Source organism: Hesperophylax consimilis, chromosome 17, assembly GCF_061612785.1.
Source record: "Hesperophylax consimilis isolate HC1 chromosome 17, BYU_Hcon_1.0, whole genome shotgun sequence".
NCBI classification, from domain to species: domain Eukaryota; kingdom Metazoa; phylum Arthropoda; class Insecta; order Trichoptera; family Limnephilidae; genus Hesperophylax; species Hesperophylax consimilis.
Window position 1 is genome coordinate 25,391,792 of NC_142852.1, and position 27,166 is coordinate 25,418,957.

General features: G+C 33.8%; 1 long non-coding RNA gene across 1 annotated transcript; it reads right to left on the reverse strand.

Annotated features, from left to right (window-relative positions):
• Positions 1-15,133: 15,133 nt before the first annotated feature.
• LOC149416333 (uncharacterized) lies at positions 15,134-26,890 on the reverse strand. Its single transcript, XR_016303531.1, has 4 exons — positions 26,777-26,890; positions 22,284-22,398; positions 16,964-17,116; positions 15,134-16,811 (listed from the first exon to the last, which is right to left on the reverse strand). It is a non-coding gene; the product is annotated as an uncharacterized LOC149416333 (long non-coding RNA).
• Positions 26,891-27,166: the final 276 nt, after the last annotated feature.

A 27,166-nucleotide genomic window follows, 5' to 3' on the forward strand; every position in this document is an offset into this window, starting at 1 on the left:
TTATACCGAATTCATTAAATTTCATAATTTTAACTCCCTCCAAACACGACGTCTAATTTTTGATAAAATCTTATTGTTAATCCTAAATAATGGTCTGGACTCACCAGAACTTACCAATTTAATAAATCTTTATGTTCCGTCTAGATCAACACGACAATCTGATTTATTTTATCTACCCTCTTGTGGAACAAACATTCGAAAAAATTCCACAATTCCTCGTACCTATATGTGCACAATATAATACAACATTTTAAAGCATTGACATTTTTGGTAATAACCTAAAGAAATATCGATATGAAGTAATGCATACGATCAATTATTAATAATATGAGAGTATAGAATGTATCGGGAGCATCTCCTATCCTCTTCCTATTTTCCTCTTCCTTTAACACCAATTTAATTTTAAGATATTAAAACTTCATTTCCAATGAACTTTAGCATAAGAAACTTCTGTGGCTTGACTTCAGTTAACTTGTATATTTATATCTATCATTGTATATTATATAAAAGCTGTTTGTTTCTTACGAAATAAATAAATAGGGCGGTTATTACACGTCCACTTCGGAGCGACGGTACAGCGCGCGGTAAAGTGCGCAATCAAGCTTTCTAGTGGCCCTGAACGGTACCCTGCGCGATATCGACGCTGCGAAATGTATTCCTGGGTGAACGTCATGATTGGCTGGGTTCCACGATAACTCAACACAATTACAATATAACAGATTTTTAAAAAGTAACCTGTAAACCTAACCCATTTAACTTTGTTTTAGTTAAATCACTTTTAAAATGTGTGTTGAGATGTCCGGTTACCGATTTCTTACATTTTAAAGCTAATCCCGTGTACTATTCTAAAAAAAATCATTGCGGTGTCTTCATTCAATTCATGTTTTCCATGCTGTTGTGTTATTTCATAATTTTGTTCAATGAGTTATCGTATTTCACATGTTGATGTTGATGATTATCTAACTTTACTGATAGTGCCAATATCATTCAATTTGTTAATTAATTTGGATGTGAAATATTATCGAAAGCTCTTCGCTAAATTTAATTTGGGAGGCGGGAATGCGTTCCGCCGCCGTGGGAACCGTTTATAGGATAACCAATACCCCTGCCGTAATAGGTCACCCCAAGTGTTTCGCTACGTTTGGTGATTTAGCAGCGGTGCCCGGGTTCATGGGGTGAGGATTGTTTAGGTCTTGGCAACGCATGCGTTTGCCCACCTGCTGTGTGGCCGGCCGGGCACGTGTTCGCACGTGTCAACTCGAATGATGACTCATACTTGAACAACAATATTGGAGAAAATTAAATCAAAAATTTTAATTACGTACCCTCTCCTCCTGCTGTGTAAAAGATATCTAAAATATCTCAATTATTTTCATTAAGGTGTAAAAGATATCTAAGATATCTCAGTTATTTTCATTAAGGTGTGAAAGATATCTAAGATATCTCAGTTATTTTCATTACGGTGTGTAAGATATCTTAGATATCTCAGTTATTTTCACTAAGGTGTGAAAGATATCTCAGTTATTTTCATTAAGATGTGTAAGATATCTAAGATATCTCAGTTATTTTCATTATGGTGTGTAAGATATCTAAGATATCTCAGTTATTTTCATTACGGTGTGAAAGATATCTAAGATATCTCAGTTATTTTCATTAAGATATCTGAGTTATCTGAGTAAGATATCTGAGATAAGTATAAGCTTATGTTTCAATCTCACGTCGAGCATATCACGTCGAAGGCTTTGAAAATGTTGGGATTTATACTTAGGGTAAGTTCAGTTTTCTAAAATCCACAAACTTTTAAGATTCTTTACATATCTTACGTCAGAAGCCACCTGGAGTACGCTTCGACAGTGTGGAACCCTCATTGTTCTATTTATAAAGCACATCTAGAAAGAGTTCAGAAAAAGTTTATCAAATATGTCTCTTATCGCGTGCGAAATGATGAATACTATGTCCCTATAAACCTTAAATCTCTTGAACAACGCCGTGATATCAGAGACCTATTGATGCTCTATAAGATACTTCATAACCATATTGATAGCCCATACTTACTACAAAATATTCATTTCAAATGTCCAAAAAGAGTTACTCGATCTCTGGATACGTTTTATATTCCTAAAAGCAATACAAATTACCTCGAAAATGTATTTATAAGAAGTAGCTGTAGCACATTTAATAGGTTATGCACAAACATCGATGTGTTTAACACGAACCTAGCTAAATTCACAGCATCCGTAAAAAAGTGATACTGCATCTTATTTAACCAAAAAACTTAATTTTTCATTGATTTTTTTTTTAAATATTTCAATTGATTAATACATTTTTGATAATTGATGTACTTTATCAGAATTATTTGTATTCGGTATGTTGTTATGTATTTTTCTGTTATGGTTTGTTTTGTCGTTATTTTATTGGTCAATGACATAACTACTCTGATCACTGTCATATATGTATGTATAAAGACTGTTTATAACGCTAATAAATAAAAATAAAACAATAAAATAAAATAAAAATATAAGTTATTTAAATTAAGGTGTGTAAGATATTTATGTTTTGTTGTGTGTAACATGAATTTTATGTGGAAACTTCACTGGTTAATGCAAACATGTAAAATGTTATTATTTATATAAAATTGTAGAACTGTTTGATTCTCCAATAAATTAAAATAAAAAATATTTATAAAAGGGTTTTAATAAAATTTAAACTCTCGACTCCGATTGTAGACGGGCTTTCAAATTTAGTTGCTCAACTTAAAATCAACTCTGTTGAGAGGGTGTCGATAACTTTCAAGTGTCATTCAACAGAGAGTTGATCAACTAAATTTAAAACGTCTGAACGCGGCATTATAAGCCTATTTGATTTATTTAATGTCAAACCGCACAAGAGTCCCAGATGCTCCCAACCGTCTTTAGCCATTGTGGCTATGGCATCCCCAATTGTGGTATATTGTGAGGCTGAAGGCAGGGGGAGGGGAAGAGGAAGACGAAGAAGTACCTGGCCATTCAGATCTGGTCACCAAACACGTTCAAAGCCATTTCAAGCAATGTTTCATTTCTGAATGGTGGTCTCACACCAGGGCGATACTAAAAGTATATTCTACTCTTGTCATTCAACAGATGATCAACTAAAATTAAATCATCTGAACAAGACATAAACACCCGATTTATTTTAGTTTGCGGTCAAAGTAAATTTGCTTTACTGAGAGTTAATTTGCTAACTGAGAGTTAAAGTTGAGAGCAATAACAACAATTAAAACCATATAAATACATCTACTATTTATTGCCACTCACTGCAACCCCTTGATTTCGGAAAATTTGTAGGAAAAAAACCACTTGGCATTTCCCCAGGTGGTATCAGATCAGAAGGAAGATTCCGCATTTGTGTAGAGTTCATAACTGAACTCAATGCCAATAAATTTATGAATTCCATTGACTACCTCTCTGCCAATAAATACAAGGCTTACATCCCTTCATTTAATGTCTCCCGCATGGGTCTAGTGAGAGGTATCCCCACAGACCTATCCGAGGAAGAACTCATCACGGAACTTGTTATCCCAGCATCTTCGGGGAAAGTTTTAAAGACTAGGCGGCTGAATTATAAAGATAGGACTTCCGATTCTATAGTTTGGAAACCCTCCCAAACTGTAGTTCTTACATTTGAAGGCCAATCTCTTCCCTCTCATGTGTACCTTTTCCACAACTCTCTCACTGTGTAAATGTATTCATACCCGACAATTCAGTGCTTTAACTGTTGTCGGTTTGGCCATTCCAAGCAATCATGTCGTTCTTCTCCTCGCTGCTTTAAATGTGCAGAAAGTCATTTAGCAGAGCAATGCCCCTCCCCTTCCAATCCTCTTACTTGCATCAACTGCTCAGGCTCTCACACAGCCATAAATCCATCTTGCCCCGAACTTTCACGCCAAAAAAACATTAAAAGTTATGTGGCTTCCAATAGCGTATCATACTTCCACGCTTCTAAAATAATAGCTCCCTCTAAAAAATATTTTGCTGAAGTCGCCTCTCAACCCCAGTTAACTCAAAACATTATTCCTCCAAACTCGTCATACAGGAAGACTGTAATGACAAAATCTGCTTCTCGTCCTCTTAAAACCCCCGGATATGATCATCTTGGCTATAACTCCCAGCTCTTGTTCCCAAATGGTAACATCAGCTCCCCATTTCCACTAAATGCCGTCTTTCCTAACAACAATACTTCGAACTGCAATTCCTTTATTCCTGATTCAAATGGCAATTATCTCAATAACATAATTTCTAATGACAATTCTAATATCATTCAAACTCTCATCATGTTACTGATCTCTATAATTAATAACAATAATTCCCTACCGGCCAACGCTGCCTCTTTACTCTCCTCCTTAAATTCTCTTGTTTCCAATGGCTGCCCTGACAGCAGGGATTCTTCAGTGGAATAGTAGAAGCGCCTTCTCCAATAAGGCTGACCTCATCCGCCTTCTACAATTACACACAATTTCTATTGCTGCCATCTCTGAGACTTGGTTTAAACCGTCTCAGCTCTTCAAGGTGAGTGGCTACCAATGTCTGCGGGAAGACCGCATTGATGGGAAGGGTGGTGCAGCCCTTCTAATCAAAAACTCCCTGTCCTTCACCCCTATTTCCATTAAACCCCCAGATTCATCCTTCCAATTAGTGGCAGCTACTGTCTCTAATATTACATTTGTATCCCTCTACATTCCCTCTTCTACCCCATTTGACATTTCATTATGGACCCACATGTTTAGAAAAATATCTTCTCCCCTGGTCATTCTGGGTGACTTCAATGCCCACTCCTCTCTCTGGGGTTCTTCATCAACGGATCTCTCAGGAATCAAAATAATTGACCTAATTTTTTTTTTTTTTTTTTTTTTTATATTATAATTTTTACTGGTCTTCCATTAAAAGCCTTAGCTTGTGGATGGAAGAAGAGTTAACATTTCACATATTATGTACAAATAAAGTCACGTGTACAGATAATACAATGCAGTTAATACAGTTAATACATTTCATATAATTATAATTACTATTTACTATAATCATGTATTTCAATATATATGTATGTGTAGGTAATATAGACACATGGCAATCAGACCCGTTAACTAAAATATGTAAACATATATGTATTCAGTAAGAAGAAAAACAAGTAAGATTTTTAGTGTGACATTCTCTAAAATACTTTTTGATGGAGTTCAACAATTGAATTTTGTTCCTAATGCTTCTGATTTCTATTGGTAGGTTATTGAAAAAGAATTTTCCTTGGTGAGTATAATGGTGTTGTGCAAAAGAAGTGTTTAATTTGGGGCACACAAATACATGTTTAAGTCTAGTACGATTTTCAGTTATAAATGCGTATTTATCTTTTTCTTTTATAATTTGTATAATTGAATTTTTTATAAATAAGTTTTTAAATGTTGGAACTTTGAATTCTTCGAATATGCTGTCAGTTGGGAAGTCTGGAGGTTTTTTTAGTATAATTTTTATTATTAGTTTTTGAACAATTTCTATGGGGGTCAGATTAGTTTTGTAAGCTGCTCCCCAACTGATAATGGCATACTGAAGAATAGACTGTACTAATGCGTAGTATATTGAGTATAGGTTTTTCGTTGATAAAAAGTTTCGTATCCGTAAGAATATATGAATTAACTTCCTAACTCTTTTTATTGTATGGTCGATGTGATCTTTCCATTTTAGGTTTTTATCTATGATTATTCCAAGATATGTAATTTTATCCGCTATTTTCAGAAGTGAACATTTTTGTTGGCAGTGATTAGTATCGTGTTGTGCGAGAGAATGATTATGTAAGAATATTTGAAGATTTGGAGGTACAATGTTAGTGTTAATTTCGAAAGGAATGACATATGTTTTATCACTATTTAACGACAAGAGGTTATTTTCAAACCATATTTTTAGATTATTTATGTCTTCTGTAGCTTTTAGATTAATTTTTTCCCAAGTTTTTTCTTTTATTATAAGGACTGTATCATCAGCGTAAGAGATAATTTGGCCATGCAATGGTTGAATAAATATGTCGTTTACATACAAAATGAACAATATTGGTCCAAGCACGGTGCCCTGTGGGATACCAAAATTTGATGTTTCTTGGTCGCTAGTTTGGTCATTTATTTTAACAAATTGTGCACGATTGTTCAAATAACTTTCTATCCATTGGACGGCTTTATCATTGATGTTATTTAATTTCAGTTTTTTGATAAGCTTTGCGTGTGAGATACTATCGAATGCTTTTCTTAGGTCTATGAATATTCCTGCGCATTTATTTCCTTCATCAAGTGCAGAGTATATAAATGATGTTACATTTGCTATTGCATCTTGTGTGCTTTTTGTTTTTAAGAATCCGAATTGATTGGAATGTAATATTTTATTGTTTTCTCGAAAATCAACAACCCTTTTTTTCACAATCTTTTCAAATATTTTTGCTATATTCGATATTAGTGATATCGGTCGATAATTTGAAACATTTTGCGGGTCGCCGGTTTTAAAGATAGGGGATATTATAGATTTTTTATAATTTGTTGGGAATATGCCTTTAGTCAGACTGAGATTGATAAGGTGGTTTAGTGGTTTCAGTAGATACATTTTCATTTCTTTAAGAATTTTCACAGAAATGTGGTCAAAACCTGGAGAGGATCCGTCTTTCATGCTTTCTATTACAAGTTGTATTTCAGTTTCGGTAGTTTTTTTAAAAGTGGATAGTGTATTTTGTTTTTGGGTATTAGTTGTTATAGTTTTTGGTGTGTGTACAGATTTAGTGATTTTATCAGCGAGATTGTTTCCTACTTTAGAGAAGTAAGAATTAAAAATGTTTGCTGTTAGTTTTGGGTCTTTGGATACATCTATGATATTATTTTCATGTTTTAAATATTTTATAGAATTATTTTTTTTCTTATTTTCAATCGCATAATTTACCGTTTTCCAAATAACTTTTAGATTGTTTTCTGAAGTAGAGATTATTTTTTTAAAGTAGTCGTCTTTACTTTTTTTAATTAAAGCTGTTAATTTATTTCTATATTTTTTGAGAACTATCTTAGCATTTTCATCGTGTGGATTTTTAATTGTATTTTTATATAGCCTTTCTTTTTCTCTGATAGATTTTATTAGGCCACAAGTGATCCAAGGTTTTATACGTCTGAATTTTGAATTCGTGTATAATGAGACCTCTGTTGTGGAGGTTTCAATATGATCCATAATTTGTTTTTCAAACATATTTGAGCATTGTTCGACATCGTTAGATTGTAGTATCGTACGCCAAGTTTCTGCTTTCAATTTTTTCTCTAAAGTGGCAATATTTGTGGTTTTTTTAATAGTAATTGGAGCCTTAATTTGTGATTTTATTTCATTATCATACAATAATAAGCAAGTGTGGTGGTCAGTAATATTCGTTTGCCAAATCATTGTTTTTATTTTATATAGGTTTTGTAATTTTATGTTTATCCAAATATGATCTAAGCAAGACGATTTTTGTCCGTGCATTTCTCTAGTATTTTTGTTTATGCATGATTTAAAATCTAATTCAGTCATACAATTTAGGAACTCATTTTTGAAAATATTTTCTGATTTTTCGTTAATGTTAATATTAAAATCACCCGCGATAAAACAGGTTTTATTTTTAAGCGGTAGTAATATATTTTTCAGTTGAGTTATAAAATGTGAAATATTTGATTCGTGTGTTCTGTAAATGGCAATTATGTGATAAATATATTTATCGAGTTTAATTTCGATTTGAATACAGTTAGTCAGTAATATTGGGTGTTCTAAAGTCGTGATAATACTGAATTTGGTGTGAACGAATATTGCGATTCCACTATTTTTATTGATATTTATTTTAGTTGGGATGTATGTATAGTTAGGAAGTTGAAAGGCTGGTGACTCATCATTTGTAAATGTCTCTGTTAATATTATACAGTCTGGTTGTAATATTAGATTATTGATTTTAATAATAAATTCATCAAAATTTTGAAACATACTACGAATATTTTGGTGTAATATGAATAGACCGTTAAATTTGTGTGGGAAAAATTCATTACATGTCTCTGTGCTTGCACATTCGTATTCATGGATTTTGTAGAAATTTTCTATTTGGCTAGCTATAAAATCATCCATTTAAAATTAATTTTAATTCATTTAGAGCAATTGATAGCACATACATCCATAAGCTTGCCAAAACTATGAAGAATTAAATTAAAAGAATTACGCTCCGTTATTATAATTATATCGGTATCGTGTCTATTAGTGAATAAAGTGTACTTATATCTGTTGCGAATGTATAACATGAGCATATAAATAATACATAACATAAGCATATAAATAATATAAAATATAAGCATAAAGAGAAAATAAAACATGAGCTTAAAGAGATTAAAAAACATAAGCATATAAAGAAAATAAAACATAAGCATATAAAGTATACCAGTGATATATGGATTTGGTTGTTGCGGATATTTAACATAAGCGTGAAAAGTATGCATAACATTGGCATAAGTATACAGAGTATGCATATAGTTGTTGCGAGTATATATCACGAGCATATAAAGCATAAGCATATAAAGCATATAAAATATAAGTATATAGAGAAAATAAAACATAAGCATAAGCATGTAAAGTACATAGGTGTTATAGGGATTTAGTTGTTGTAAGTATTTTACATAATTATAGCAGGCATATAGTGTAACTATGAATTGAAGATACATAGTACAAGATTTATATTGGTTAATGCTAAAACTAAATGTAGTGTTTGGGTAAAGAGATAAAAGAAAACTAGAGAAATACAAATTAAATAATTTAAATTCCCCTGTAACCATATACCTGTGCCCTTCTGTTTCATATAATAGGTTGAGATTAATAGTTAAAATAGTGATGTTAATGAATTTTGAGTAAAGTAAAAAATATTTTATAAACATAAATACAATAGTTACAGTTCTTTTACAAGTTATTGGGTGTGTGAGATAAGATGTGTTTGTTTTTGTCATTGATAATAATGACTGGTGTTCCAATATCTCTACGGACGTACACTTGCCCTCCACGGGTCCAGGCGAATTTATATAAGTTTTCCCGTGTAGCCTTACGTGCAAGGAACCATAAGTGTTTCGCACGAAACGTCAGGTGTTCCGAGACGTATATGTGAGAGCGAGGTCCTGCAATTCCGACGAGGGTGGTGTTGAGTTTTTCTTCTCTATTGTTAGCTTGTTTGTTGAACTTTTTTATGTCTGACAGGAAAACATCACGGTCAATACTGGTTTTAAATGATATGATTATGGGCCTACATTGGTCTTTAGGTATTTTTTGGGAGATGCGGTAAGCTGCGTCAATCTTGTTCATTTCCACGTTTGAATTAGTAGTTTTTTGGATATTGAATATGAGGTTATTTAAGTTTTCCCCATTATTTTCCGGGATCCCCCTGATTTCAGCGTTTTTAGACCTATTTAGCCTGTCTATTTGCTCCATTTGGTTTTCTAATACTTCAATTCTTGCTTCGAGGCCGGTGTTCTATTTCTCAAGCTTGTTATTAGTGTCCTCAAGCTCGTGGACGCGAAGAAGAATGTCTTCATATTGCTTGCTCATCCCCGCTAGAGTGGCAAGAATTTGCGTGTTTTGTTCGAGTAGTTTGGCGAGTAGTTCACTATCAATAAGTGAACTGCCACTGGGTTTGACAGTCGGTGTGACACAAATGCATTGTTTACATTTTATGAGGGCACGCCGCTCCTTAGAGAGGCGACGGTAGGTACTTTCCGTCACACCTCCACATTGCAGATGGAATGTCTCCTTGCAGGTTACGCACACAAAAATAGACTCGTCTGAAAGTGTTGGTTCGGAACATTTTTGACAGGTATTATTCATGTTGATGATGTATGATACGTTGATGATGTTTCACTGTTATTTTATGTTATTTGTAATAGGCAGTAAAAGTTTTGCTATAAGCAGTCACAGTTCTTAGCACAGATAAACACTGAATTGAACTGTCACTGTCAAATGTCACTTGATCGAAAATTAAGAAACTTGTAATCGCTGTAGAATTAATGAATTATAACCAAGTTTGAAGTTTGTACACTAAATGTGACCCAAGGAATCACCTCCAATACATTTAATTTTCAATATGACGGTTTTAAATATAGATTTTATGATTTTATCGGTAGAGCAAATATCGTGGTATACACTGTTTATTGTTGTATTGTTAACATGGACTCCTTGAACATGTGCCTTCTAAATGACGGATCCCCAACAAGGTTAAGTCTACCTGGGCAGAGCCCTAGTGCGGTGGATATAACTTTTTGTTCCCCAAGTATATATCCACTAATTTCCTGGAGAACTTCATCAGACCCCTGCGGCAGTGACCACTATCCTATTATTCTAAATCTGGCTCAAGGGTTAAATACTAACCTCTTTAAAAGCAAGCCAAAATTTATCACAAAAAAAGCCGACTGGTGCCATTTTAGAGAATCTGTCCAGGGTCACACAATTTCCCTGCCTACCCCTTCTTCAGATAACTGCACCTCCTCTTACAAATTTTGGTCTGATTCCATTCTAAAATCTGCAGACAAGTCTATTCCCAAATCATCCCCTGTAGGCACGAAGGCTCACCCTCCCCCCTGGTAGGATGACGAATGCCTTCGAGTGCTGAAGGAGAGGAAAGCGGCCAATAAGACATACTGCCAACAGATGACAGTGGAAAATTTCTTGAAAGCCAAGAATGCCCAAGCTGTTGCTAAACATACATTCCGTTTTAAAAAAAAAACAGCTGGCGTGATTTCTGCACTAATATATCCCCTGCTACTCCGGCGGGGGAGGTTTGGTCCATGATTCGCAGGTTTAGGTCTTCCTTTACCCTGCCGAAGTCATCTCACAATTCTGGTATTTGGATTTCTGACTTTCTTAACAAAATTGCTCCCACTTATGTCAAGATACATTGAAATATGCATATTTCAATGTACATATATTATATATATAGTATTATAGTATTATATTATATATATAGTATTATATATATAGCATATTTCAATGTTTCAAAGCCCGGAGCAGAACCTCCTTTCATACCAGTTATAATAGAAACTATTTCGTCCTCTGTGGTGATTTCAAATGTTGCCATTTTTTTATCAGCATCAATATTACAGTCCGGAGATGTTATATTTTGGTCAATATGTATAAGATTGGCTAGATTTTTCCCTACGTTTGCAAAATAGGTGTTAAATATATTTGCAGCTTTTGATGGGTTTTCTTTACAACATATTTTCGAGTTATCATGATTTATAGCACTGATTTCATTATTCCTGTATTTTTTTGTCAATTATTTCATTTATCACCGTCCATACTCTTTTACTATCATTTTCAGCCACCAACTACCAACTTATGTGTATAATAACTTTCTTTTGTATGTTTTATAATATAAGAAAGTTTGTTTTTATATGCTTTAAAATGATTGAGTAAATTTTTATTATTTGGTTGTTGAGTAGTTAATTTGTATAGAGCTTGCTTATGTCGTACAGATACTACCCATTACCTCCATGACGATGTCTATAGGCATCAAAAAAATAGATGAAAAGTATCACAGTTCACTGTGAATAAAGCTAAATCCCTCCAAGTTGTTATGCAGCATTTACAGATTGGTATGTTAGCTTTCTATAATTAGCATAATTTAATAAATTTTATTAATTATTCTATTTTTAATATTTTTTTTTACTAAAGCCCTGAAAATAGACCCATTTTGAAAAAAAATAAAATTTAAAACGGAAAAAAATAATACATGTGCGAATCAAATATTGTTATCAAAAGATGAAATAGTCGACAACACTGTTTCAACATAGTATTATATGCATAAGATGACCGCTGGATGTCACTGAAATCAGGTGATGCCTGTGCGCAAACTTTGGAGGTTAGCTGTGACAGTGTTTTCATATGTTTTTGGTTAGCTTGCCTTCAAATAATACGGTTTTTTGTGTTTTTAAGGGTGATTTTTATTAAAAATAATAGTAAGTATACAGTTTTCGGATATTTTAAAACAGATAATGTTGATGAACAGACGGATGAAGACCTGATTGGATGATGATTTGATGGCATATCACGACTTGTCTGGAATCAGCCTTCTACATCCTCTGGTGCGAGTCGTAATACTTTGCGAATATCTATTTCAAATGCACCACCAGCCAAAAATCAAAACTACAGTAAACTGTTGCGTTCCTGAACCGCTGAATGTGGTGCATAAAGATATGTACGAAAAGCTGAAGTCTTATAATGCTTTCGAAGTGTTTTCATTATTCTTTGATGACGAAGTGATTCATTTTATTCTTGAGAGTATGATCAAATACGCTCGATTTAAAACCAATACCGAATTCCAGTAAGATATATACGAATTGAAGCGTTTTCTTGGTTTCTGTGTTGACCGGCTACAACACATTGCCATCTACCACAGATTATTATTTGTCTGACCCGACCTTGGGTGTAAGCCTCATCAAAAAAGGAACCAACGTCCACATTTCGAGCTTATAAAGCGCCAGATACATTTTTGCGATAACAACAATCTAGATATAACCGACAGAATGGCTAAGGTATAGTAGCCATAACATAAACTTTTTATATTTAGTATTCTTCGACTAACGTTCCATCTTTATTTGTAGGTTCGTCCATTGTTTCATGCTAAACGTGAAATATCTTCAATTTGGTGTTTTTGTACACAAACTTTCCATCGACGAGCAAATGGTGTCATATTTCGGTCGGCATTATTGCAAGATGTACATTAGGAATAAGCCAATCAAAGTTGGCTACGAGATTTGGTGTCTTGCTTCCTCCGATGGCTACCTGTTTCGAAACAATGCAATGCCATATTAGATATAAGATTAGAGTTTCTGATACATATGACCCCGTATTAGGTCAGAGATTATCCGTCGTACTGTCTATAATGGAAAATATAGAGTTCCCCGCACGCCAATAGCTATTTATGGACAATTTCTTCACATCTCACCATTTGATATGTATCCTGAAGGATAAGAAAATGTGCGCTACTGGCATATGTTAGCCAGTTCGCTTCCATAACCTTGAAGCTTCAGGCAAGTTGAAGACAGGAAAGTAATTGCCTAAAGGTAACATTTTCTTCTATATTTCCCTTGCGCATAGCGAACATTTACCTAGCAGGTGAATTTGATGCCGTGTTAGACGTAGAAAGCCAAATCCTCGTATGCCGTTGGTTAGGACAACCGTGAAGTAACAGTGGCCACGAACTAAGATCGAATGGAGCCAGTAAGTCAAGTGCAGAGTTGGCAGAAATTGAAGAAAGACTAAAACGGCAAAGTTTTTAGGAAGCATGCAAAACAAATCGGTTACCCAGTATGCCAACACGAAATTATAATTTGGGAATGGGTGGGGTAGACCTTTATGATAATGGTATACAAAATTATCTGGTCAACATTCGGTCAAAGAAGTGGTACTGGCCTTTATTTGCATCTTGCCTGAGCAGCACTCTTTTAAATGGATGGAAGTTGCTATGCTTCTTTAGGAATTAAGAGGATGATATGTGAAACTAGATGAATAGGCGACAGAGAAAACCATCCCAGAAGGCATTCCGTGTGGAAGTTACCTGTACTCTTTTATTGTCTTTTCTAAATCAGGTCAATACCGGATTCGGAGATTCTCGTGTGAAGGAAGAAGGCCATGACGCAGAAGATGGGAATCGTGTGCGTCGAATGCAAGAATTTCATTTGACATATCGTGGCGAATCTCGAATTCGTTGTGCTCTATGTAAAAAAAATCCAACAGTCTATCGGTGACGGCCCTGCAACCGCGCCCTTCATTTATCGTATCACTTAGAGAATAATTTGCTTAGATTTGGTTACTTTTCCTCATTTTACAATGTTTTTTTTAAATATTGAATTTTTTTTTTATTTTGCGTATTTTCCATTTATATATTTTTTTTCAATGAATTAAAAACAAAGGCAATAATATTTATTTCATATAATCAATATAATTCAAACAGTTGACTGCATTTTACCCATAGCTGACATAAATTTTGTTAGGGTGGGTTACCTCTAAGAGTTGCGTTTAGGCATCAATTTTCTAGACGCTCTGGCGAGAGGGCGGGCTGGTGGAAAATTGTAAAACTGATTTTGGGGTTTTCTTTAAGCCTAAACTATCGGATTATAATGATGATTCAAGTTTATAAAAATAAAAATAAAATCATGGAGGTAATGGGTTTTAAACCGTGAGTAATCCATGGTTTTATAGGTTTAAATGTAGATAGTTTGGATTTGGGTATTATATTATTTGATGAGTCATTTATGTATTTGGGAATTTTTTCTTCAAATATTTTACAACAAACATTGACATCATTAAATTGAAATAATTCTATCCAATTTTCCGATTCTAATTTATTTTTTATTGTATCCATATCGAGTACTATTTTTGAGGTATTATTTTGTTTAAATGATGGCAATATAGGATTGCTAAATTTATGGATAAACATAAATGAGTAATGATCAGTAATATGAGTATGAATGACAGCTGATTTTATATTGTGGATATCAGGAATATTTGTAAAAATATGATCTTAACATGAAGGTCGTTGATCTGGAACGTTCCTAGTATATGAATTTACGCACGATAAATAGTTGAGTTCCGCTAACATGTTCAGGTATTTATCTTTATCCATACTATAGTAGTCGTTTGCGATATCTAAATTGATATCCCCAACAATAACATTATTTTGGTTTCTAAAATTGAATAAAATATTTTTTAATTCATTTATAACTTGTGATATTATCGAAATATGCATACGATAAATAGCAATAATGTTTATTTATGTCCTTATTCAATATTCAAAATGTAAACATTTCTAACACTGTCATCTATTCTAATCTCTTTAATATCGAGTACATTTTACTGGTTGGATATGAATATTCCGACACCAGAGTTTTTGTTTAATTTTGTTATAGTTGTATAATATGAATACCCCGGAAGAGTATGATTCAATTCCCCGGCTGAATGCGTTTCTGTTAACACTATGCGTATGCATCCCGGAAAATAATTTAACTCTTTTAATGATATTATTAATTCATCTATGTTTTTTTCTATGATTCTAATGTTTACAAAAAATAGGCTTAATCCTTTTTCATGGCAGGTTTATTGAAATCTTTTATGGATTGACATAATTTTTCTTCTATATACATGTAAAAGGTTTTTATCCTGTGTGAGTCAGCATGTGGTTCTTTCAATTGCACTTTTGAGAACATGAATAATTGCACTGAGAGGTACAAGAAAAATGTTTTTTTTTCACTGTGAGTCAGCATGTGGCTCTTTAAAGTGCCCTTTCGAGAAAATGAATTAAAGCACTCAGGACATGTAAAGGTTTTTTCCTGTGTGAGTCAGCATGTGGCTCTTTAAATTGCTCTTTTGAGAAAATGAATAATTGCACTCAGAACTTGAAAAAGGTTTTTCTCCAATGTGAATCAGCATGTGGGTAGTCAAACGGCTTTTTTGACTACATAAATAGTTACTCTCGGAACATGAAAAAGGTTTTTCTCCAGTGTGAATCAGCATGTGGCTTATCAGTTGACCCCTTCCATTATATGCATAGTTGCACAGGTGACATGAAAAAGGTTTTTCTCCACTGTGAGTCAGTATGTGGCTCGTTAGGTCGCTCTTTCGATAACATGCATAGGTGCACACGGACCATGAAAAAGGTTTTTCTTTACTGTGAATCCGCATGTGTTCGTTTAGTTCGCTTTTTGATAACATGCATAGTTGCACTCCTAACACGAAAAAGGTTTTTCTGCACTGTGAGTCAGCATGTGGCTCTTTAATAACTCTTATGATTACATGCAAAGTTGCACACAGAACATGAAAAAGGTTTTTCTCTACCGTGAATCAGCATGTGCCTCTTCAGCTGACCCTTTCGACAACACACATAGTTGCACACGGAACATGAAAAAGGTTTTGGTCCACTGTGAATCAGAATGTGCCTCTTTAGCTGACCCTTTCGACAACACGTATAGTTGCACATGGAACATGAAAAAGGTTTTTCTCTACTGTGAGTCAGCAAGTGTGTCTTCAGGTTACACTGTTGATAACTTGCATAGTTGCACTCCGAACATGAAAAAGGTTTTTCTCCACTGTGAATTAGCATGTGCCCCTTCAGCTGACCCTTTCGAAAACACGCATAGTTGCACACGGAACATGAAAACAGTTTTTTTCCACTGTGAGTCAGTATGTGGCTCTCTAAATGACCCTTATGATTACATGCATAGTTGCACAAGGAACATGTAAAAGGTTTTTCTCCACTGTGAGTCCGCATGTGGGTCGTTAGGTCGTTCTTTCGATAACATGCATAGGTGCACACGGAACATGAAAAAGGTTTTTCTTTACTGTGAATCCGCATGTGTCCGTTTAGTTCGCTTTTTTGATAACATGCATAGTTGCACTCCGAACATGAAAAAGGTTTTTCTCCACTGTGAATCAGCATGTGCCTCTTCAGCTGACCCTTTTGAGAACACGCATAGTTGCACATGGAACATGAAAAAGGTTTTTCTCCACTGTGAGTCAGCAAGTGTGTCTTCAGGTTACCCTGTTGATAACTTGCATAGTTGCACTCCAAACATGAAAAAGGTTTTTCTCCACTGTGAATCAGCATGTGGCTCTTTAAATGACCCTTATGATTACATGCATAGTTGCACAAGGAACATGTAAAAGGTTTTTCTCTTACATGGTTGCGTACGTTTATTGCAAAATTTGACTTAGGACAGGAGGAGTAGTTGTGATGGGGAGGAGTGAATCCGTTTTCCACAAATTGCGTCTGAAGATCTGTCGACAAATTTGAAAAATAACATGGGTGAAAAAGACTCAGTTAAACTTATTTCCTAAACTTAGAGTTAATAAGCGAAGTAAGTTCGTAGAAAGGTTAAAAAAAATAGGAGTCCGAATCGTTCAAGTTTACAGTGAAAAATTGGTTTTACCTGCTTCCTTGGTAATTCTTCCAAAGCGTTCTAAGCATTCCTCTTTTACATCCGGCAGGTCTATGTCAACTTTCATATAAGTAAGCGCCACTTCACTTTCTTGTCGGGGTCCAAGATCTGCGTTTGTGGTGACTGTCTTTACATTAATGTTTTCTGGAATAAAAAAGGACAGTTAATAGAATGAATCTTTGCATGGCCAGCCCCTAACCAAACGGTGCCAGGCGCGAATTTAATTTTGGCTGCCATTACAGTCTAAATTAGTACACGCCGAGGCAGGATATCACTGTAATCATTAAAATGATGATTTGTGTTATTTGTTGAGCGGTATTTATCAAAAATAATATCAAGGGCGATGTGTAAGGTTAAGTTTTCAATTAAGCAAGCAAATTTCTCGTCCTACAAAAAGCTTTAAAAATCGTTATCTACATTGTGATTTTCATACAAAAACTAATTGTATCACATTCAAAAAGTGGATCGTTTTCCGATTATTAAATAATCAAAGTGTGAACACATCTATTATAACAGTGATTCTAAAAACAAAATCTTATTAGCGTAACAAGTGACATTTAAAGCCATAGACATAAACCTAATGAAATATTGTTCTGGCTGTCACTGAAACCAGAGACAATATTTTGAATTTGAATTGAAGTGGGGGCATTTTTGAACCCAATTTTCTTGCAAACCGTGAACAAAATGTCTAATACCCAAACACGTAGCAATAAATCAAACCTTGATAAAGAGGACAAACAAACTATGGATAAAATTTTTGATTATATCGACAAAAAGTTTGATTCTTTAAAAAAGGATATAATTCAAAAAATTGAATGTCAGAATACGGAATCTATAAAAAGTATTGAGTACATAAGTGCTCAATATGACGAAATTATTAAAAAACTGGATACAAATAATAACCAAAATAAATCAATCCAAAACGAACTTGAAAATATGAAAAAAGAGCAAGTGGGAAAAAACGCTACAGTAAAAAAAATGGAACTAAGACTAGATGAAATTGAATATACATCAAATCTGCACTACCTAGAAATTGCAGGAATTCCACAAAGAAATGGTGAACAACTGAAGGAAATTATAAAAAAAGTCGCATCTGCAGCTGGAGTTCAAATCAAACACGCTGATATAAACAATGTAACCAGAACTACAGACCGAAGACTTAATGCTCCGCCAAAAATCCTAGTAAAATTTACAGAAATTAAACTAAAAGAAATCCTTCTATCTAAAAAAAGAGAAATGGACCTTAATTTACTAAAGGATTTGACAAACGAAAAAGTGTACATAGGTGAAGTAATAAGTCCCTACAAAAAAGAGTTGCTTTGGATAGCAAAGCAACTAGCCAAAGAAAAAAATTATGAATTTGTTTGGATCAAAAATGGGAAAATAATGGTTCGTAAGGGTCATGATCAAAAAATTTTGTACGTAAATCATCTGGACGACCTCGATAAATTAATATAACAAATCACTTACTTGAACACACCAAACTGAAATACCTACTGAGAACATGGATAAGGAAACAATAACTACAAACAAACCAGATGAACTGCTAACTCTTAAAAACAATTTTAATATATTAAATAAAAAATATACGAAGTATCAACAAAAACTTCGATGAACTTCAGATATTAATTAAGAATCTAAAAATTAATCTTGATATAATTATCCTCACTGAGTGCTGGATAAAGGATAAATATTCACCCTTGCATATTAATAATTACACCTCATATGCAACCAATTTGAATTACACAAAAAATGATGGTGTGATAGTGTACATTAAAGATGACACTAAAACTGAAGTCAATGAAATAAATTACCCAAATGCAAACTGTTTGAAAATCAAAGTGGGTGATGAAACCACTATATTAGCTCTGTATCGATCACCAGCTACAAATAATATTAATCAGTTTCTTGAAACGCTTTCTAATGAACTCAATCTTCTAAAAAACAAAAAAAATGTCTTCCTCATCGGAGATATAAATATTGACATACTAGAAAACGGTCATCCAAATAGAACTGATTATCTGCAAACACTGGCCGCCCACGGACTTGAAAGTTTGATAAATAAACCTACGCGTGTTACAAATGACAGCAAATCTTGCATCGACCACATATTCAGCAAGACTGTTAAACCAACCAACTCTATCATATTCACCTCTACTATAACCGACCACTATACAACAATTTTATCTATAACAAAAAAGGAAATACAAAGATCGCAGCCCTACCCAATTATCGTGCAGAAGACAGAAACCATATGGAATGAAGTAAAACAACAATTACTAAATACAAACTGGATAAACCTACTGGAGAACCTCGATACAAATAGTGCCTGGAGTAAATTCATTGAATATATAACTCATACCATCATGTCAAATACCAAATCAATAGAAAAAAAGATTTCACATAAAAATCAACATCTTAAACCATGGATAACCCAAAGCGTTATAAATTGCATTAGAAAAAGAGATGAACTACACAGGAAAGTTAGATTAAATCCTTGTGATATTTTTATACAACGATATTATAAAAGATACAGAAATATTTGCAAAAATGTTGTACGCAATGTCAAAGAAAATTATTATAAGAAAAAAATAGACGAATGTAACAATGACCCACGCAAATTATGGAAGATCATTAATGAAATTACAAGTGCAAAATCATCCCATAACAAAAACATAGATGAACTAACAATTGAAAATACCCAAATCTCTTTCGAAAAGCATCCGGACAAAATTCTCGAATACGTAAACGAATTTTTTACAAATATAGGGTCAAAATTGGCAAAGCAAATCAGACATCCAAAAACTAGCATTTTACCAGAAGAAAAGGAAAGTATGAACCAGATAGATAAATTAAAGTTAACTAATGTAACCAATACTGAAATCAGAAACGCAATTGCATCCCTCAATGTTAATAAATCATCGGGAAATGATATAATCTCAAATAAAACAATAAAACAACTCCAAAATGAACTGACCTTCCCTTTGACATACTTGGTCAATCTGTCTATATCTACAAATGTATTCCCCTCATGCCTTAAAAAAGCAACAGTTATACCTATACATAAAAGTGGTAACAAAAAGGATATATATAACTACCGACCCATAAGTCTCTTAAGCTCCTTTTCAAAAATCTTGGAAACTGTAATGAAGAAGCAAATTGTTCATTTTCTTGAACAAAACAAATTATTATCACCATCCCAATATGGCTTTAGGGAAAATCTAAGCACCAATGATGCCATAGAAAATCTAACAAGCATAGCCATAAAAAAACATAGATGAAGGGAAAAAGTGTTTGGCTTTATTCATAGATCTTCAAAAAGCTTTTGACACAATAGACCATAAAATACTACTAACTAAGCTAAAAAAAATAGGAATGGCCGAAACAACAATGAACTTATTAGAGTCATATATAACAGGGCGAGAACAACAAGTACAAATTGGCAAACAAAAGAGCAAACTACTATCTTTAAACTATGGCGTCCCTCAAGGAAGTGTACTGGGACCGATCCTATTCATTATCTATATCAACGATTTAACTAACCTTACCATTAAAGGAAACATAATAAGTTTTGCTGATGATACTGTTTTATTATTTCAAGAAGAAAATTGGACGGATACATTTAATGAGGCTGAAAAGGGGCTTAGTGCACTTCAAAATTGGCTTAAAATCAACTCGCTTACCCTTAATATAAGCAAAACAAAATATATAACATTTTCAATAAACGCAAGGAGCCAACCAATAAAATCACTAGAACTAAAACTACACGAATGCCATGGAAATAATATACAATGTTACTGCCCCGTCATCGAAAAAACACCAAACATAAAATATCTCGGAGTAATAATCGACGAAAATCTTAGATGGGACCTACACATCAAAGGTATTACGGAAAAACTCACAAGCCTTATATATTTCTTTAAAAATCTAAGAAACGTATTAAATAAAAAGGATATGAAAAAGGTCTACTACGCATTATGTCATTCTCGAATTGAATATGGAATCATAGGATGGGGATCTGCTACAGATACGTACCTACACAACCTGAATACGATTCAAAAAGGAATCATAAAGACCATATTGAAAGTACCAATTAGAACGCCTTCAATTGAAATATTCAATTCCTTTGACGTACCAAATGTACAGCAAATATATGCCAGAAATATATTATTGAAGCTCTTCAAAAATAACAAATCCTCTACTAGATTGTGTATGCATAACACTAGATCGAACAAAAATGATATAAAAAATATTCCAAGTTATAAAACCACATTCGGACAAAGAAACTATACATACTTTGCAACAAAACTCCATAACATCCTTCCCCAAGACATAAAACTAATAAAAAATCCTAATGAATACAAATCATTAATAAAAATATGGCTGAAAGAGGTCAATGAAAAAACCCTAATGAAAACACTAAAAACGATATAGAAGACACTAAAAACGACATAGAAGACACTAAAAACGACATAGAAGACAAACAAACCATATTTAAATAACTTTAGTCCGCCTCGGCACAGGACCCCCTAGTGAGGAGGACTAAGAAATACAATATTTTATACTTAATTTCACCATTATATTTTGTATGTAACAATTATTTTATATAGTCGGTAAAAAAAAAAAAAAAAAAAAATAAAAAAAGTATTCTACGCCCGGAGCGAACTGCACCAATTGCGCCCGCATAGGGCCAGCCCTGTATCTTCGTCAAATTGATATTAACGAGAATTTTTTTAATTGAAAAAAAAAAAATATTCTTTTACAAATAAATATCATTGAACAACAAGGTAAAATTAAGATAAAAAAATGACCTCAGATGTTCGCTTCAGGGACCGATTCTTCAAGAAGGAAAAACATTTCTCTAGAGCACCTGTAGTAGAGAGTTTGGTTGTTTTCGGTCAATGGGATATTATTTCTCCAATCAATATTTGTTTTTTTAACGTATAATACGTGTAATTCACATCATATCTCAAATAAAATTAGGTGAAAATCGAGGAACCGACAACCTATTATGAATAATATAATAAAGTTTAATGAGTGCTGCATTTTGGTATTTTCCGGCAAGGACACATATTAAGGTAAATATCCAATACAGCTCATGTTTTATAAGAAAGGATGTTATGCACAAGTGTGTGTCCTGTTTGCACGACATTTCAAAAGAGACATTGATTCCGGACATCGGAATTTAAAGTTCTATATTTTACACGTATGCAATGCAACAAACTGGCTGTCTGAGTACTCTCCGCATATTGCGAGCATTCCTTCGTTACAGCTGGGTGGTCGAAATCTAAATCAGAAAATGCAATTTCACCTCCATCTTCTTCCTGGAGCCCTAGTTCCGTCTTGATGGATGTAGTATCTGGCTTCAGTAGATCCATGGTCTGCTTTGGTAGAGTTTGGTTATTGGTTTAACCCCAAAAATATATCTGAAACAGAACATTGTTAAAATAAAATAAAATGATAAAAATTACAAGTTAAATTAAAACGGGATACTAATTACCCTTAAAAATTGAATAAAACAACCTGCAAATCCAGATACGGGAGAAATATCTTGGGCTGTGCATTGATAAACACCTAACTTTTAAACAGCATATTCAAAATATTATTGATAAAATCAACCCTTTAATTAGCGTATTTAGCCGTATATAATATCTGTTACCAAATTAAATTAAAAAATGTCTATATTATAGCCTCGTACATTCACATTTAAACTACTTGATTGAAATCTGCATATTTTTTATTTTTTTTTCGTGTTCTCCATAAAACGGTTATACACCAATATATCATGGAGAGGATTACAAAGTAAAAAGTTTACAGAGGCAGTTTTACGATTTTGTGACATGTGTTAAAAGATAGTTACTGAATTGTCTTTAGGTGACACTGAAAATGTCGATGGCTTATGCAGAATCGTTAAGCAGTTGAGTCGCTCTGTTTATTGGCGCGTTCTGATAGGCAGAAGTCCTCGCTTTCGGAGCATATAAGAGTGCATGGGTTCTCCCTCGAGTATAATTGTTAGGGACATAAAAGTTAACCTCTTTCAGCATAGGCGGATTGTGTAGTGTACCAGAGATTAACTTAAAAAAGTTTTTGCCTAAAAATATTTTTCTGCGGGCTTCTGATGTATTGAAATCGAGCATTCCTGTTAAGAACAAGGATGAATAAAGGAATGGATAGTACCTATGTATATTCCCTCATATACAGGTAACGCATAAACCTTTTTTGTACTTTTTCTATTTCTAAGATATGGTTTTGTTCAGAAGGGGGCCAAATAATGGAGCTGTATTCCAGGATGCTGCGGACAAGTGCTTCATATGTTCTCCGTATTGCAATTCCATTAGTAAATGATCTCGCATTACGAAAAACAAATCCAAGCATTTTGTTGGCGAAGGAGACAATGTCAGATATGTGGGATTTGAAAGAGAGATTTGCTTCGAAGATAACCCCAAGGTCACGAATTTAGTTTTTGCGTTTTAATAAGTTTTTATTAATGTGATATGGAAATAGAAATGTATCTTTGCATCTTGTAAATGTAATTACACTGCATTTCTGGATGCTGAATGGTAATTTATTTAATTCCGACCATTTGACAAGAGAATCAAGATCATTCTGCAGAAGAATGGAATCGATACAACTTTTGATAGCTCTGAAAAATTTGATATCGTCAGCAAAGAGGAGATATTTTAAGCGGTTAATGGTCTTGCCCATATCATTAATGAATAAAAGAAAGAGGAGGGGTCCTAGATTCGATCCCTAGGGAATCCCGGAGTTAGTTTTGTATTCGTGAGAGAACTGGTGTACTGACATGCTGACGACAATTGTGTAAGTAGCTAGCTACGAAAGAGAAAAAAATCCTGAGAGAATCCGATTTCACTCAATTTTATTAGTAAAAAATCATGGTCGAATTTATCAAATGCTTTTTCGAAGTCTGTATAAATCAGATCGAAATGTAAAAATTTTTCAAACGATTTATTTATATAGGTGGTGAGATTCATAAGGTTTGTTGAGGGTGATAGAGCGGGGCGAAATCCATGCTGATTCTCGGTGAGTGTATGTTTTGTTTGATTATATATCTGTGAGTAAATTATGGTTTCTAAAAGTTTTGCGGGTGCTGATAAGACAGCTACAGGTCTGTAATTATCGATTGCCGATTTTTGCCTTCTTTGTGTATAGGCGTGACTTTTTTTAGTTTACACATTTCAGGGAAGGTATTATTACGAAGTCAAAAGTTAAAAATGTGCTTTAGAGGTTGAATTAGATGTTTTGAGTATGATGGGTGGTATAAAATCTGGACCGACAGAGTATTTAGGTTTTAGCTTGTGAAAAACGGCAACAATATCATCATCGTTAATTTCGTGAATTTGAACAGGTAAAGCATTGTGTGACGAATAAGCTATAGAGGAAATGTCAAGTTTGGGAATATTGTCGCTGAATACTGATTGAAAATAATCTGCGAAACCTTCTGCGATTTCAGAATATTCATTGTATTGATTTTCATTAAAGGTCATGTGATTAAGTTTGTCACAGACGCGGCGTTTATCGTTCGTGTAAGACCAAAATCAAGTGGGGTCTGTTATAATACTATTCTCTGCTTCACGTGTCAAGTCAGTGTAGGTCTTTCCAATTAACTGCTTGAATAATTTTCGTGATTTTTTTTTAAAGTTTGTTAAGGCATGTTCCGATTTAGTTTTTTTCCAAAGATGGTGCATTTTATTTTTCTCTCATATGTGATGAATGGTCTCTCCAGTAAACCATTTTGGATATTGTACATCATCTCCGAGCATACGTGTGGATCTTTTCTTTAAGCAAAAGTCAAAAATATTATTGAGCTGCTTATAAAACATTTCAGCAGCTAGGTTTAAATCGAGGCAGTCATAATGATTCCAGTTATGTTGTTCTAAGGCATTTCTAAGTGTATGATCTGAGTTTTCGTTGAAAATCCAACCCATATTTATGTCCGGGGGCAGTATGTCTGATTTTTCTTGGGTTTTTGTTATGTACTCGAGTGTGAATGATAGTGAAGGGTGATTAAGGTCTTCTTTGACAAGTGGAGAATCATGGCGACGGACAACAGCATTTTTGGAATGTATGTTAATTAATACTTAGTCTAACTTGCGTGCATTAATGTTATAAACAGTGTTTACTTGTGTCAAATCATAAAAAGAACAAAAATAATCGTAAACATCATTCGGGTTCTTCCCTAACGAAAAGTTAAAATCACCGAAGATAATAATATTTTTAGATTGTAGTTTTGCACTTTCACTAATGATTTTCTCATAAAATAATTTATATTATTCCGATTTTGTATTAAGAGGAAAGTATACTACACATATATATATGATAACATTTCTGTATGATAGTTTCACCCACAAGTCTTCACCTTGGGTTTCCGTGTATTCCAGTCTTTCAGCGTGTGAGTGGCTGTCAGCTCGGAGGGCCAGGAGTGTCCCTCCTCCGCGACTGCCTCTATCCTTCCTGTATACGTGGTATAGATTTCCGAATAGCTCGGCGGAATACGTGCCCGAAGTTAGCTACGTTTCAGTAAGAGCAACCAGAAGTGGTTTCTGACACATTACATTGGTCATAAAATCTAAAATTTTATTATTTAAACTTCTGACGTTTTGGTAGATTTCACTATTGTCGGTTTTCGTGCATGTTGGTGTCGGCCATCTTGGTTTTGGGTCGTGGCCTCCGAAATGACCATTCGTTGAAGGCCACGTTTTCAGGCCAGATCATGGGGTCCAGGAAAAAATGGAAACTATTTTCCAGAATTCCTATTTTGAAAGAGGCATACCTCTCATGTCTCGTAACGAGTTTCTCTACCGTAAATTCTAGATCGGGCTTCTTCTTTTTTAGAAATGAGGTTATTTGATCAACCGTGTTTGCCCGGTGGAACATGAGTGCAGATTTATTGGGATGGCCACCAATGAAACATACAGAAATGAACTACACGTAAAACAAAACAAAGTAGTCAAAAAGCTATTTCACTTTAAACCGAGAACATCAACAGAAAAATTATGCATGGAAACAAAACTATTAACATTAAGAAACTTTTTATGAATATTATACATGTCTCCTTATATGCAAAATAAATAATAAACTCATACATCCAAATACAGAAATCATTAAAACGTACCAAGTGCACACACACTTTACACGGCAACACGAAAAAATACATTTAAACTCCATACATACTCATTACAGCAAGCAATCCATTGGTTTCGAGAGGAGCAACATATATAATTGCCTCCCAGACGAAATTAAAAATGAAAAAAGTGTAGGTAAATTTTAAAAAAAGTTGTTCAGTTTTATGCTCAGTCAACAAAAAAATGATCGTGAATAAAATCGTAATGTTATATATTAATATGTAATGTATTAGTTTTTTCTAGTTAAATAAGTGAAAATGTAATTTTATTTTATCTAGAATAAAAAAAAACATTAAAAAAATTAAATGTGGTTTCGCTTGGAATATCCTGTCAAAATAACGAAGTCGTAGCCAAAACACATATTTTAAAACCTTGAAGATATGACAACGGTTAAGAGAAACGTTGTTTTTCGTGGAAAAACTATATTTATATATTTACAATGTTTACCGCCATTCCGCTTTTAACAAAATATCTGTTAACAATATGTTTTTTGTTGGGTAATTGTAATAAATGCCTTCTAAATACTAATCTAATAATTGGTAGACGTCAAATTGACAGTTTAAACATTCTACTGTGACAAAACGCCCAATGATTCCCTAACTAAACTGGAATAACGGCAGCTACCAAATAAATAGCGATGAATATAAGAATGAGTACTTACTTTACCAATAACCATCACAGGCGTGGGATAGTATGTTTAACAGGAAGAAACGGCTCTCGGAGAAGAAAGCACATGTCAAAAATATTTATAGGTTATGCATAGACAAGAATGAAGTCATAGACAATTATTATAATTTTCATGGCGACCAGATAACACAAAGAAAAAAACATTTTCATCATGTGACTTTTGAATACATACATATTGTTAACATACGTATTCATCATATGATAATTAATAACGGTAATTAATAAGAACGGTTATTATTAAGAAGATCTTAACTAAGAATAATGATTTTTAATGAACATTTCATATTCACCACAATTTGCCAGTCATTCCACGCGAGTGGTACCAACTGCCAATATATGGGCGGAAAGCAAGCAAGATAGCTCA